This window comes from Thunnus albacares, chromosome 12, assembly GCF_914725855.1.
Source record: "Thunnus albacares chromosome 12, fThuAlb1.1, whole genome shotgun sequence".
Lineage (NCBI taxonomy): Eukaryota > Metazoa > Chordata > Actinopteri > Scombriformes > Scombridae > Thunnus > Thunnus albacares.
In genome coordinates, this window is record NC_058117.1 from 11,563,976 (window position 1) to 11,579,054 (window position 15,079).

The following is a 15,079-nucleotide window of genomic DNA, read 5'->3' on the forward strand; positions in this document are numbered from 1 at the left end:
TGCTGTTGCAAAAAAAATCGCTGACTCATTTTAATGTTCACATTTCCTGTAAAAACACTAATAGCTTTTATGTCTTTGGTTCCGTTGCAGAAATACTTGAGGTCAAATTACCAAAATGTGACATGAACAGACAACTGGACAAACAGTGCAAACATTTGACTTATTTTTTACCTCTCATTTCAGTGTCTGTATGCAATTCAATATCTTCGTCCTGTATGCTTGGACAGGATGCAGCCTCAAGCAGGGTTGAATGAAACCTGGAAAATTGGTTTTGCCAGCTCAATTGTTGATGTAGTTTTTTTTGTTTGTTTGTTTTTTAAACACAAAAGTAAATAAAAATCCATTTGAAGCTAAAATTGTATCAGCATTTTTATTTTTATTATATTGCACTTGTACACACTTGTTAGGATGTTATGGTAATGATGAAAAATCTAAATATTACACAGCACATAATATACTCTCAGTGGTCATAAAATAAACTAATTTTGAATGAAGAAACTTTCTCCATTTGCAGAATGAAAGTCTTGGGTGTAGGTTCCTATTACAAAATGTACAAAAATTACAAGAAATGTAAAAACTGGACAGAAAGCTGCATCCACGTTACTATTTTCTACTGTTCTTTATTACAAGTATAGAAAGTATTATCTATCCATTCATCCAGGGTGGTGAGGTATTTGTATTTACCTACTAGCACCACCAGGAGGAGCCAGATGACACCTGATAGATTTGACCAGTGCACAGGTTCATTCTACTGAATTCACTGATTTTGTATATCTGCTGGATCATTTTCATGCTCTGATATAAGAGGCCAATAAAAACATTGATTTCTATTTAGCTCTCTCTAACGCACGTTTTCCACAGAGTTGATCAATAAATATGGGTAAATGGAAATTGGGATAATTTCCATCATAATACATGTGGTGGCTGGATTCAGTAACTTATAATATAAAAAGGATGACAAGGCATTAGATTGTATTGATTCTATCACACAGCTGTTGGGGTTGTTCAGCCGATATAGTATTTATGTCATAATGTGTGTCCCTATTACAACTCGATGCAAATCAATCAGTGCTACAACAAAGTGGTCTGAATTTCAGTTATATCAATTGACTCTTGCTATAACTCAATAGACTTCCACTTAACAACTCGCTGATTTGTTTAGTGATAAAAAATTGATTGAAAACACAAGAGCAGAGAAATAAAACATGGGGATAATGATATATTAAATGGCTGTCGGAAATCTCAATGTAATAATTGTGGAAATGGCTTTTCACTTGATTAAAAATGAAAAGGTAGTTTTAAAAGTAGAGCAGATTGAAGGCTACATTTTAGAGTATGAATTGTAATCACTGTAATATAATTTAATTATTTAATCAAAAAAAGCACCTCACAAAGGTTAATATACTGTAACTAGGCATAGGCTACTAAATCTGCTGAAAATGTGCAATTGAAACATTTCCAACAGTCAAAATACTGAAAGAAGTTGAAATGAAAGTGGCAGCTCAAATACAGCCACTGAAAGGAGTTGAAATTGCTGTTAAAATTGAATAATGGAAATTGAAGTTTCAGTATAAGCTCTAAATGCAGTTGAAAGTGTTGACTGATGTGTGAGTTGCAGTGAAAGTGCTGAAAGGAATTGAAATTGAGTTGAAAAGTAAATGTGAGTGATAAATTGAGCTGAAAATGTTGTCTGAAGTGCAATCACTGAAAGCAGATCAACTAAGAGATGAAAGGCGCAGAATACAATATACTCTATAATGCAAACCAAATAAAATAGTGCAGAAACACTGGCAGGTAAAAAAACAGCACCCCTTTATGCATGCTTTTGCTAGGTTTTGTACCATGTGACAGAAGGAAATGTCTATGCAAATACTGGTTTCAGTCGTCAATTAGCGTTATTATTGTCATTGTTGTTGTTATTATTAGTAGTAGTAGTGGTAGTAGAAGTCGTAGAAGTAGTAGTAGTAGCAGTAACTAGAACTTGTACAGCTATAGAGTTTGGTAAAAATCGGACTGCGAAGTCTACGAGCAGCCCATAAACGCACCACATCTATCCGAGGAGCCAATAGCGTCAGAGCAGAATTCTGTGTTGTGGTGGAAGCGACCAATCAGCGCGCTCGCTCGCTGCGGAGTAAATGGACACTCAGCATCGGCTCCCTGACTGTCTGTCTGTATCGAGCTGCTGTTTAGTGCAACAAAGAAACCGTCGCTACATCGCTGAAATATGAAATAACATCGCGGGAATAACATTGTTGTCATTAACCGAGAAGAGCAGAGGCCTCTAGTGTTCTTCCCGCGCCGAGAAATCCTCAGAGAAAAGTGTCGTTTGGAAACGAGTTGAGTTTCTACTCGGTGAGTGTTTCTCTGTTTACACCGGATGAGTTGCCCGCAGGATTCAGAGCACTAGGTTATGTGTAGTTTTAGGCAGACAAGCAGAATGTTTTGTTTTAATTTTTTGATTGCTTATTGATGAATTCACACCGATAAAACGACATTTCTTTCTACAGCGTGGTTTACTTAAATAATATGATTGTCAGATAAAGTTAGCACAGCTCAAAACAAAGACTGAACACATGTGTGCCTTATGTGCATGAATTCATGTGCTTGCATGTGTGTGTGTGTCTGCACGATCACCTCTCTAGTCATACTGATGTCACCTCATCTGTCATCCTACGTCACAGTAATGAAATGCAAAGGTGGACTGTATCGCTGCTGCAGCTTTACATACATGTAAAACTCAATTCTTTGAACTGTCAGCACACTCCTGAACACATCACTAAAACACATTTCTGTACATTTTTTTCCAGTCATTCTGCGGTCTAATAAAATGACTCAGACTCAGTTCTGTCATCCTTAATAGATTCAGTTTGACATAAAGCTTCAAACAGAGGCCTGAGCTCAAGGTACATCTCCCATCTTCTCTGCTGGACACTGCTGTAAATTGCCCCCTGATTTTCTGCCTCAAGGCACATTGACACTCAAGGGACCCCATGGGGTCTAGGGACACTTGTGTGTGTGTGTGTTTGTGTGTGTGTGTGTGTTGAGAGATGAGCTTTTATGAAATATCAGAAGAAACTTTATTCATGCATCACAGGAATAAGAATAATCTGGTTCTTAACTGCTTGTCCAGTAATCAAAACATTGTGACCCTTTTTTAAAGAGTCCTCATGACAGGTTGCTTTGAGAATTTCAACCAAAGTGTGATGTTTCCTATGCAGATTGTTTAATTTGAAGAGTTTTAGAGGGCTGTAGAGGTGAAACTCACCAGTATTTCATTCTAATAAAGCAAAGATTACATAAAAAGTCACAACATGATTATGTTGTAACACTTTGCAGGGGTTCTAAACCTCCAGATTGGGAACCTTGAGTTAGTTATATGAACATTCGGAATCAGCTGTAAAAATAGTCAATTTTGACTTTAACTGTCAAACGCTATACACTTACTATTACTCATACTTTACCTACTACTCCATCATTACATGTTTCGAGGATTGAACCTCTCCTGGCAATACTCCGTGAGTGATCGCTTCTCTCCACAGCTACACCTTGACATTTACTCAGCTTTATAGACAAGATGGGTAAGGTGACAAGGACACAGGAAATGGAGAGCAGATGGTAAGAGCAGGGAGGGGAGGAGAGGAGAGGAAAGAAGAGGTGGAGTGAAAAAGATTAGAGAGGAGGAGAGTCTGAAAATTGGACAAGGTGAGAGTGTGAGAAGAGGAAAGGTGGCAAGAGAACAAAATTGAGAGAGAAGAGTGGAAACAGGAGCTTACTCACCATGCATGTGACAGGTGCAGCTCTTTATTTGGTTTACTAACAAGTAACGGGCAAAAAAAAGTGTGTGTGTGTGTGTGTGTGTAGCAGGCGTGGGCGGAGTCAGCTAGTTGATGGATGACCTGTCGAGATAAGGGAGGGAGGAGGGGGTGTTGGGGGGTATAGATGGAGGAGGAGGGGGATGGAGCATTGTAATTGTGACAGGGGGTCATTTATCTGTCTGCAAGATCTGACCAGACGGTCACTATGGGAGATCAGGCTGCTCACCAACACCTCCCCTCCGTTGCTGCCCGTGTCTCTTTTTTTCTTCCATCTTCCATCCTTACTTCCCATCTCTTCTTCTGCTTCCCAGGTGTAATTTTTCTCTTCTCTTAGTCCCGCCTCTTCTCTCACACATTATTTCTGTCTCGTACATCTTATCCATCTGTTCTGCAGCACATCTTTTTCTCTTCCTGTCCTCACCCTCGCTCTGCCTGTTCTTCTTTCCTGCCTCTTAAGCTCTTGAACTCACTTGCACTCAAGTGGAAGTGCAATATAACGGCCACTAGATTCTGGCTCCAAAAATTCCCCAATTCCAATTGACTCCCATTTAAAAAGTGTCAACCTCCCTCTAGAAATACTAAGTCGTATTTTTTCTCAACAAGTCATTATGGTCTCAATTGTTAAATTTGGGGAGGAGGATGATTTTAAGCATTTTTACCTTTGGATTTTACTCTATCCCTGGTTGAGGGGCTTTTGGGACACTGCTTGAGTATTGAAGGTAGCAGAGGTCTCTGCAGTTTAAATGGACTTTACTCCCTCCCTTCAGTCATAGGTTTCCACTTGAGAGACTAGACTGCTACTAGGCTTGTTGCAGGTCTCATCAATGATGACTGTAGCAGATGAAATCTCCAATATTAAGAATGAGCTCTCCTCCAATCCAAGTCCCATAAATGATCTCCACCAGCAGCAGTTACTGCTCCAAGATTGCTTGGCCTTCCTGGAAGTGCCTGGCGGTGGGGCTCTAGATGCTGGTTGTGTCCCACCAGCTCTTGGAAAAGCTGCCTCCTGGGTCTCAGTTGCAAAAGATGAACACTGAAGAATTTCGCTTCCCCTCTTTGACCCATATGGATCTGATGAACATGACACGACTGATGATCTACCGTGCTTCAACTTCTATGCACTGCTCCAGGAGTTAGTGGATAGCATGCCCTCCTTACATCTACCTGAGCTTGCTACCCTGGAGGGATGGCGTAGGAGTCCCCGGTCCCGTCTCAGGAAGTGCTTTGGCCCCGGCTCTTTGTCCAGCTTCTCGACTGACCCCTTTGCTTTAAACCCCAAAGCCGTTTGTCGCCTGTCACCCAGATTAGCCAAGCCAGTTACCACCTCAGCTGCTCTCAGTTCGCCTCCAGCTGCAAGTGCCACCACCTCCTTCCTTGCCAAGGTCGGCTACTTGTGTAACCTGCCAAATCCCTTCCAACCTCATAGTTTACACTGATGTGGGTAGCTCTGTGCCTGAAGTCTTGGTGTTGGGCGACTCCATTGTAAGATTTGTTAAACTCCCATCTGTCTTCACATATTGTCTTGGCGGGGGAAAGGTTGAGATTTTTATTAAACTTACTCCAACACCCATTGACTTTCACCCCTCAGTCCACACTGTAATAGTACACGCCGGAAATAATGACATCAGCCAATTGAGAGCCTAGAAATAAAGCTGTGAAATGTCTGGCCCCATACCTACTTTTTCAAAGAGCATTGAACGTTTTGGTCGTTTTTTTAGCCTCCACCAGTGGCTGCTAAATTTCTATCCGGCAGCAGGATATAATTTTACCAGCAATTTTGATCATTTCTGGACTAAGCAGGACTTCTGCAAAATGGAAGGGAACCAAGCAACTAGTCTCTAATTTTATCAATTTTATAGCTTTTAAATCTCTCTGACACACATCTCAGCATGATCCTTTCCACAATTTAACTTCTCCTCAGAAAAGCCCGTTTTACAACAGTGAGGGTCCTGCTGGCCTTTTCTGTGATTTTAAAAGTACCATTCCCGTTGTGACCAGGGACTGAAGGAACAGGTGTTCAGCAAGCCTTCTCTCTCCTCATAGGGTCACTCCATCTAATCTCATCAATCTCATTCACATTCCCTGCCGGCCTATGTCTCCTCCACTGCCCTGTGCCAAAATGCCAAATATATTCAAGAAAGGGATACTCAGTGTATAAAATAAGTCATTTGTGATCTCCCATTAGTTTGCTAACCCACTAGGCCTAATACTCGTTTTGATCTCTTCAACCTTGTCTGTCAACCTACATTGTTAGAAATTGTCAACAAAATGAACCCTTCTTCCTGTGCTCTGGACATTCTCCCCCTAAAGAAGTTTTTAACACAATCTGTCCTTTTATATTGAACACTTTTAATAGGTCCCTTTCTTCTGGTACGGCGCCCGCTATTGCAAAAATGCTCTTGTTCAACCCCTAATGAAATATGGACTCAATCCAAATGATTTCAACAATTTTAAACTTCCATTTTTAGCCAAAGTCCTGGAGAAGATTGTTGAAAATCACCTTGTAGCATTAATGAATGATAACTCTGTTTGAATCTTTCCAATCAGCCTTTAGAGCTCACCACAGTACAGAAACTGCCCTTCTTAAGGTCATGAATGACTTGCTTTTAGCTGCTGACGGTGAACGTCCCTCCATTTTAGTACTCTAGATCTCAGTGATGTGTTTGACACAGTTGATCACACTATCCTCTTGTCCCTTTTAGAGCAATGGGTGGGCACCAGTGGTGCAGCCCTTGAATGGTTCAAGTCATACCTTACAGACAGGACTTTCTGTGTTGGTATTGCTGAGTCTAGGTCTTCCACCTCTAGGCTGAATTGTGGGGTTCCTCAGGGTTTGGTGCTTGGCCCAATTCTATTCACCATTCACATGCTGCCTTTGGGACATCTCATAAGATCACACAACATCAGTTTCCATTTTTACACAGACAGTACTCAGGTTTACCTCAGCTGTGACCCCAATAACTTCAATGACATTTTTTCACCGATGAACTGTCTCGAGGACATTCATAAATGGATGATTCAAAATTTCCTCAGCTCAACTCAAAAAAGACCGAAATACTTCTATTGGGCACATATGCCTGCAACACTCAAATGACAAACACATTAGGTTCATACTCTCATCTTATTACTCCGCAGTGTAGAAAACTTTTAACGTTTTAATTGACGGCAACCTCACTTTGAACAGTCATATCAAATCCGTCATACAGTCATACTTTTTTTGAACTTAGGAAAATCTCTAAAATTAAACCATTTCTGTCTCCCAGAAACCTTGAAACAGTCATTCATGCTTCTATTTCATCACGGCTAGATTATGTCAACTCCCTTTTCTCCGTCTGCAGCAAAAAGTCTCTCTCCTCTCTACAGTTAATCCAAAATGCAGCTGCCAGGATTTTAACAGGTACCAGAAAATGAGAGCACATTACACCCATCCTTTCATCTTTGAACTGGCTGCCTGTTAGTTTAAGAGTTGATTTTAAAATTTTACTTATCATGTTTAAAGCCCGGAACGGTTTGGCCCCAAACTATAATTCTGACCTTTTAACTCCCCATGTGCTGTCACGGGTCCTGAGGTCCTTAAATGCTGCTCTCCTGGTGGTTCATAAATCCAGACTAAAAAACAAAGTTGACAGAGCGTTTGCCATCAGGACTCCCAGACTTTGGGACAACCCCCCAGAGGAGTTTAGGATGGCTAAGTCTATCTCTTCATTTAAGTCTTTCCTTAAAGCACACTTTTATAGTCTATCATTCTTGTGATCCCTCTATCTTACCTTTCCCACACCATTGGTTTTATTGTTTTAATGTTTATTGTTTTCATGATTAACACTTTTATGATTCCTGTTGTTTTTTATTTTTATCCTGTAAAGCGACTTATAAACCTTGTTTTGGAAAGGTGCCATACAAATAAAGCTTCTTCTTCTTCTTCTTCTTCTTCTTATTATTATTATTATTATTATTATAATGGGTGACGTCACACTTTGCTACATCTGTCTTTACATCCAGTCTGTGCTTTCACTTGATCTATATTTACAGTGTGTTACTGTCTCCAGCGTTTCAACTTCAGGTTTCACTTGCTTTTCAAGTTCAACTGCTAACTGTTTTTCTCTCTTACTCTTTAAATGACAGTTTAAGTACTTTCTAGTATTCAAATTTTAGCTCATCTGCTTTCAGTGCTGCTTTTACACTGTCAATTCAACTCCTACGGGGCTTGAACGGGAAATGAAACATTTTAAATACTCTTATTTAAATGATTTCAGCTGCTTTGACCTCTGACACTTCAAACAATACTTAAAACATTCTAAAACATTTTAACTACAGTGTTTGCACTATGAGCAGCCTTTTCTACTCCTGGTTTACGTCCTTTGCATTTTCTGTCTCAGCTCTCTCCCTCCTAATCTCTGTTTTTCGCACTGTCTTTATTTCTCACTTTCCCCTCCCTTTTTAAAAATCTTCCCTTCTCCCCTTTATCCCTCCAGAGGGACTAATAAGCAGCGTTATGAGTCGGTGTGAGAAGAGAGGCAAATGGGATTCAGCTCGTAGGCCAGATAAGGGTTTTTTAACTCGGCTGTGTCTTATCACAGCCTGTCACTGCTACTTAAACTGAACAGATACTGCCTGGCATTATGTATAAAGTAGTAAAAAAAAGCCTTAAATTGAGATGGCAGAAGTTCTGTCTGAAGTATGTTTGAGTAATCCCTGTGCAGAAGCTTGCCAATGATGTCAGAGTGCTAATTTAAATGCAGTGATGCAGAGATGGGCAACGTTTTCAGGCAAAGAACAGCACAGGAGTTTACTCAGTGTTATTACACATCAATTAATCAACATATTGCTCACAGAATAGACATTTTAATTAGATTTTAGGTCCATTTCTTCACGGTTGCAGGGCATATTGCTCATCTGCATCCTGCTCAGCGCCCAGTGTGACACCATGCTCATCAGTCAGTGACACAGGAGGCGTTTTTGTGACAAGACAGACAACATTTAATAGTCAGTATGAGCTGCTTTCCATCAGCCATCATTATTTTTAATTACTTTATTTCCCCACCTCCCCCACTGTGTTTGTTGTGCGCCACACCAGAGTACCACAGGAAGCAGGCTCTTACAGGAAGCAGACTCAAAGATCTGAACCTGTGAAGCCTCAAATTAGACTAAATCAAGGCGCAAAATAGATCACAGAGTGTTGTGTTTCTAATAGTGCGAGTCGTGTTTTGACGAGCATGAGCAAAGTGTTAAATTAGTGGTTTTTACATGATTTTGATCTGTCTATCTATGTATCTGTCTAGTGCTGCAACTAACAATTACTTTCAATATCCATTAATCATTACTCATTTTGTCTATATAATGTCAGAAAATAGTGAAATGTGGCCATCAAAATTTCCAAAGTGATATATTGAAATAGCTTGTGGTATCTGACCAACAGTCAAAAACCCAAATATATTCCTTTTTTTTATATAATTTATGGTTAAGAAAAGTAGCAAATCCTCATATTTGAGAAGCTGGAACCAGGGAACTTTTGACATTTTAAGCCATGCTGGCGGTGTGGCTCTAGGGATGCTGATGTTGGTCGATCAGTCAATCCGTCGATCCATCACTTTGGTCCAGACCGAAATATCTCAAATCTGATGGAGTTTCACATAATTTGGTACACATAGTCATGTCACTCTCAGGACAAATTGTATAGCTTATATAACTTTGTTGATCCCTTAACTTTTCAAGTAGCTGTTTAACACCAGATGAATTGGAGAAGTGAAGAATTTCCAAATAATTTTCTTGTAATTTCTCTGGAAGGAGCTATGTAATTTGGTAGTAATATATAGGGAAGTAGGAATGTCCTTGTAAACAAAACACACCGCATAAACCCAAGTAAAAATTGCTTCATCACACATTTATTATTTGAAACTTAATGTTCCATATTGTATCCTTGCTGTAGACAAATTTCAGTGAATTTCAGAAAACAAAGACAAAGTTCAGCTGACTTGCTGTGCGCTGTCTAGATCTGACTCTCTAGGTTATGCTAGCAATTAATTGGAATTGATTGAGTGGAAATGTACCACTTGAACATGTTAATTAGAACCAAATTTCATATGTCTCTCCAAAAATTACAAGGAAATTATTCAGAAATTACAGACTTAAAAATAAATGCGTTAACCCATCTAGCACCATCATAAGATCAATAAATAAATCAATAAAAACAATGCTGATTTCTTCCTGTGGTGCCTACTTTAAAGTTATTCTTGTTCGGTAAATTTCTGATTTTAGTCAGCCTGGTGGAGACAGTTTGGCCAGCTGATTCTGACAACAGTTACGTCCGAATGTAGGTCGGAGTCGGTGTGGATTGAGCGGACTTAACGCTTCAGTAATGCTTATTGTAAACGCCACTCATGTCTCAATTTTGATGGGGATTCCCAGGAAGTCCTGATGCATAAAAAAATGACTCGAACAATTAATAGATTATCAAAATAGTTAGTTATCTGATTAATTTTCTCTTGTTTGACTAATCATTTCAACTCTATATCTATGTATGTATGTATGTATGCCTGTATCTATCCACATATCTGTGAATATCTCTCTCTCTCTCTCTCTCTCTCTCTCTGTCTCTCTCTCTCTCTCTCTCTCTCTCTCTCTCTCTCTCTCTCTATATATATATATATATACATATATATATATATATATATATGTCTGTGTCTTTCTGTCCTTGGACAACCACGTAAATATATGCATGTTATGCTGGCAGATGGAGTGGGAATGGATTTATATTCAGCAGCCTTTTGTTAAGTCAGTGATAGACTGCTGAGCTTACAAAAAATGTGCACACACTTGCAGACACACACACACACACACACACACAAACATGCAGACGTCACTCAAGGAAAACAGCTCTCTCATGCAGTGCTGCGCTCTAAAGTCGAAGGCAGTGACATTAACTGCTGCAGAGAGGAACAAACAGGAAGACGACGTGTTCCTCCTGCCCTTGACAGGTGCTTAGTGTCTAAATGCAGTGTACAGCTTGTGTGCTCACACCTGTGTGCAGGCAGTGTTGTGACTGTGATTCACCGATGACTCACAGAGGCCATTAAAATGACAGGATAACCAAAGTAATGGTGCACTTAACAGTAATACAGGCAGATTTCCTTCTGGTGCTTGTCAACAGAGTAAATAGCAGAGATGAATTTAGTAAGTCATATATTTCCAGGAACCAGTCGTCGGTGCAACTTTTCTGATGCATCTCCTGTTATAGCTTGCTCATCAGTTTATTGGGTGAGGTTGACTTGTCATCTTGTTGTCATCCTGTATGATATGCGTCAGTTTGTCTAGGAAATATTGCCGCAGTGAGTCGTTAATCAAAGTCATACTCACGGGGAATACCGACAGTAGAGTTGGAACCCTTGGTGAGACAAACAGACCTTGGTTTCAGCTAACGTCCGCTCCCCGTGAAACGCGTCATCTCAGCTCATTTCACCTTGTCCCTGTCCTGTCCTTTTGTCACGTATTGTTTGGCTACCTGTCGTTCCCGATCACCCCGTCTGTCATCTTGTCTGATCTGATCGGAAGTTTGCTCCGTCTTTTAGTTTCTGGAGAGTAAAGGGGGGACGGCATGGAGGGAGTAGCGGTGTGCTCATTTGCATATAAATGATAGCAGTGTTTGTGTGTTGCTGTGCTCCTGCTCACTTGGCATTTTGTGGTGATTCATTGTTTTGTGTGTTTGTTTGCGTGTGTGCTTGCCTGTGTTTGTGTGTTTTCCTCAGTTTTTGAAATGTTTCTTCTCTCCTTTTTCCTGTGTGTGTCAGTGCAGCGTCATTATGTGTCAGTGCCGGGACAATCAGCACCGATTCAGCTCTTACTGCCGCATTATGCAGTCTGCCTGTGATTTCATGGCTTTCGTGAGACTGTGTGATGGCTTTTCCCGGTCGGATAAAATCAATTGACTCATCCTGGAATGTAAAGCATGTGATCGTTTTGGCTAGAGGTAAAAAAAACTTGAGATAATAGTGAGGAAAATGAGATGGAAAGAAAACAAAAAGCACTCTGGGTAAAAGTGTCTGGTTGGATGTTATTGAGATGATTTTTTTTTTTTGTTTTACTGAACTTGAAACAAAAGGATTTCCTGTCAGACACTCTATTTAAAAGCCCCAAAGAGTTCTCACATATCCTCTCTGAATGTTTCTGTAACAGGAATCCTTGCTGGCTTCTCCGTCTATTTACTTGTAAGTCCAAAAATAGAGCAGACAGCACCCTAAGGCCGGGTTACCACACATCATATTCACACTAATATTAGACTTGATATTAGATTTGTCCTCAGGCTTTAAAGGGAATGGGATGAAACCAGTGCTGAGGTGCTTGTGGAAAACCTAGACAAAGACATTTTTTGTACTTTAACATAGCTGTAGGGCTGGAAAACATGACCAAAATATCTATATCACAATCATTTGAGCAGACTTTTGATTTGTCACAGTAGGAAGAGCACAGGTGTTACTAATAACATTTACGATGGATGAACTGTTTTTCATTCTTTACACAACTACTTCTGCCACTTTTCCTTTGTACAAATGAGTTCACCACCATGAATGCCTTCAAGGAGAGACTGATTAAAAGTGTGCACTGTTATCCCCATTTCCTCTTGGTCATTTGGAACAGGTATAAACAGTTCTGCCTTTAGATGTGGTTGGATGACACGTCATGCAAACTAGTTCATTAGTTCATTACTCATCATGTTGAACTAGAGCAGCGTGGCTCTAGGGAAATGTCGGTCTGTCCTCGTGCTCCTTAGCACACACAATGCATTGCTTTCTCTCGGGGTACTTGAAGTAATGGAGCTCTTGGATTCAACGAATGCAGGTATTGGGAGCCTGTGAGTAAGCCATAGCAATGTCTTCCAGCGGCTAATGCTAGCTTGGAGCCTCGGTATGAGAGGAGTAGTAAGCCAGAAGTAGATTTCTCGTATTGATTGACAGCCGTGAGCCCCCACCCTTGACTTTGGCCTCGTCTGATTGGTTAGAAGGGTGAGGCTCGCTTTAAAAACTTGAGAATGAAATATCTCGGCTGCCAGGTTGCTCAATAGGCCTGGATCACAGAAGTCTTTTAACAGCACTTCTTCACGTTTAGATATACTTTGGAGCATATTTCAGCTAAAAAAATATAAGAGAAAACATACTGTAGCTTTAACTCAACCTTAACTTTTCATCTGCTGCCATCATCAGGTCAAATATTTTATTCATCCAATACTTTGCAAAACTAATGACATTTCCATCAGCCACAGTTGTGCCCTGTGTTTTGCATCAATTAGCAAATGTTAGCATACTAACACGCTAAACTCAGATGATGAGCATGATAACATACCTGCTAAACATCATGTTAGCATTGTCAGTGTGAGCATGTTAGCATGTTGATGTTAACATGTAGCTCAAAGCACCTATGTGCAAACTCACAGAGACTCTAGCATGGCTGTAGAGTCTTGATGTTGTTTTAACTGACAGTTAAAAGCTTTTACCGAACATACCTGCACAAACCAAATTAGATCACTAACTCACTAACCAAAACAGAGAACATGTGCAAGCATGGGCGCCTGGTTATGTTTTAAAATGGGGGAGCAAACTTGGAGAGATACGTGATTGGTGGTGAGGTCTTGGGGTCCTCTGCCAGAAAAAAAAACGAAACTCCTGCATTTCTACACCACCTAACCTCTTGGATTAAGTCAAGAAACAGCCACCTGCACTATTCTAGATTAGTTAGATTGAGGTGTAGCCTTAAAATTTAGTATGTTACCTAAAAACCTATTATTGGAAATCGCAAGAAAGTTTCAGAACGACAGAGACACAGAGCGTCCCCGTAACCATAGTAACTCTCTCTCACTCCTGCCTGCGTGCACACGGCGCGAGAGGAGAGGGAGAGATGCTACTGCCAGAAGAGCCGTTGACTGAGATTACTCCGCACAGCATGCATGGGAATAAATTACAACAAATAACAGATTTGTGTATATTTCTCACTTTCCCCCTGATGGTCTGAATAACTCGGCTGCTGCTCGGTTCTGCTGTTTCACTGTGCCGCTCTGTCTTGTCTTTCCATGCGCTGTCAGTGTCCTCTTTCCGTGCCGCGACGTTATCAGTTATGAATTTGTTTTTCACTGTGTGAGAAAATGCATGTGTGGCAAGCGAGCATGTGAAAAGTGTCAATTGTGTGAGTCTCACGGTCAGTGCGTGAGAGTTGGCAGCCCTGTGTCAGCCTCAGTGCATTTTTGGTTATTCGCCCAGCTCTTCTTGGCAGATACTCTGAGCCAAATGGGGATAAACTGTTTTTCAACTCATCGCAAAAACAAATGCTGCCATAACTGATTATTGATTTTGACTCAGTGGACTGTTGAGTCTAAGATTTCTGTCCACAACTGTGGGTGAGAATCGCCACTGCCTTATATACAGTATACATGGCACTACGCCTCCATATACCAATCCATCGGTCATCAGTGCAACATCATATAACATCATGTAAACCCACAGTGGATAAAATTAACCATATTATCTTGTTTGCTCGAATATACATGCTTGAAGAAGCCATGCCATTAAGCAACTCTTGGTGTAGCAAAAGCAAAAAAACCCCAATGAAAAGCTTTGAAATTATGTCAAAACTACTCAATATCTGAATCTGTGCACCTAAAACAGTTAAATTCCTTGTCCTTATCTTATCAATGTAGCAGGTCAATGAGTCCAGAAATAGTCTCCGGCCTCTGTAGCTTTGACGGCAGAACTGCATGATAGTGTCGATATTATCTGCTAATGCTGTGGGACAGCCTGCGTTTTAAAAGTGTGAGGGCATTTCCTTCTCTGCCTCCCACTCTCTCCCTCTTTCCCTCTCTTTGTCTCTCTCCGTCTATTTTCTGGCCATAATTACAGAGCTCATGAAAGCGTTTAGGGTCTCATGAATATTTAGATCTCAGAGGGGAAGTGTCAGGGGAGACCCATGTGTGGCTGGTCTGCCCTAATTATGGAGATACGCTTCCACACACTCACACACACACATGCGCGCACTTAAAATGACTGAGGAAGGCCAGAAAATGATCAAAAGCTCCCAATTTGGGAAAAGTTAATATAGGCTTAAATAAAGGTATGACCATTCTGAAAAACTGGCACATGTGCACATACACACACACACACACACACAAGTACACACAGCCGGCAGGGAGATAATAATAGTGCAGCTGGTTGTGGCTTGCAGCTGGTTCTTACTGCTCCCTATTGTTGAATAGTGAGCTAATGATGGACACCAGCCCGGCAGAT

At 40.6% G+C, this 15,079-nt stretch overlaps 1 protein-coding gene across 2 annotated transcripts in view; it reads left to right on the plus strand.

Moving 5' to 3' along the window:
• Positions 1-2,118: 2,118 nt before the first annotated feature.
• LOC122994189 (SPRY domain-containing SOCS box protein 4-like) overlaps positions 2,119-15,079 on the plus strand; it is an 82,698-nt gene continuing 69,737 nt past the window's right edge. For both annotated transcript variants that reach the window (XM_044368748.1, XM_044368745.1), the window contains exon 1: positions 2,119-2,352. The gene's annotated coding sequence lies outside the window, so the exon portion shown is untranslated. The remainder of the gene's footprint in view (positions 2,353-15,079) is intronic.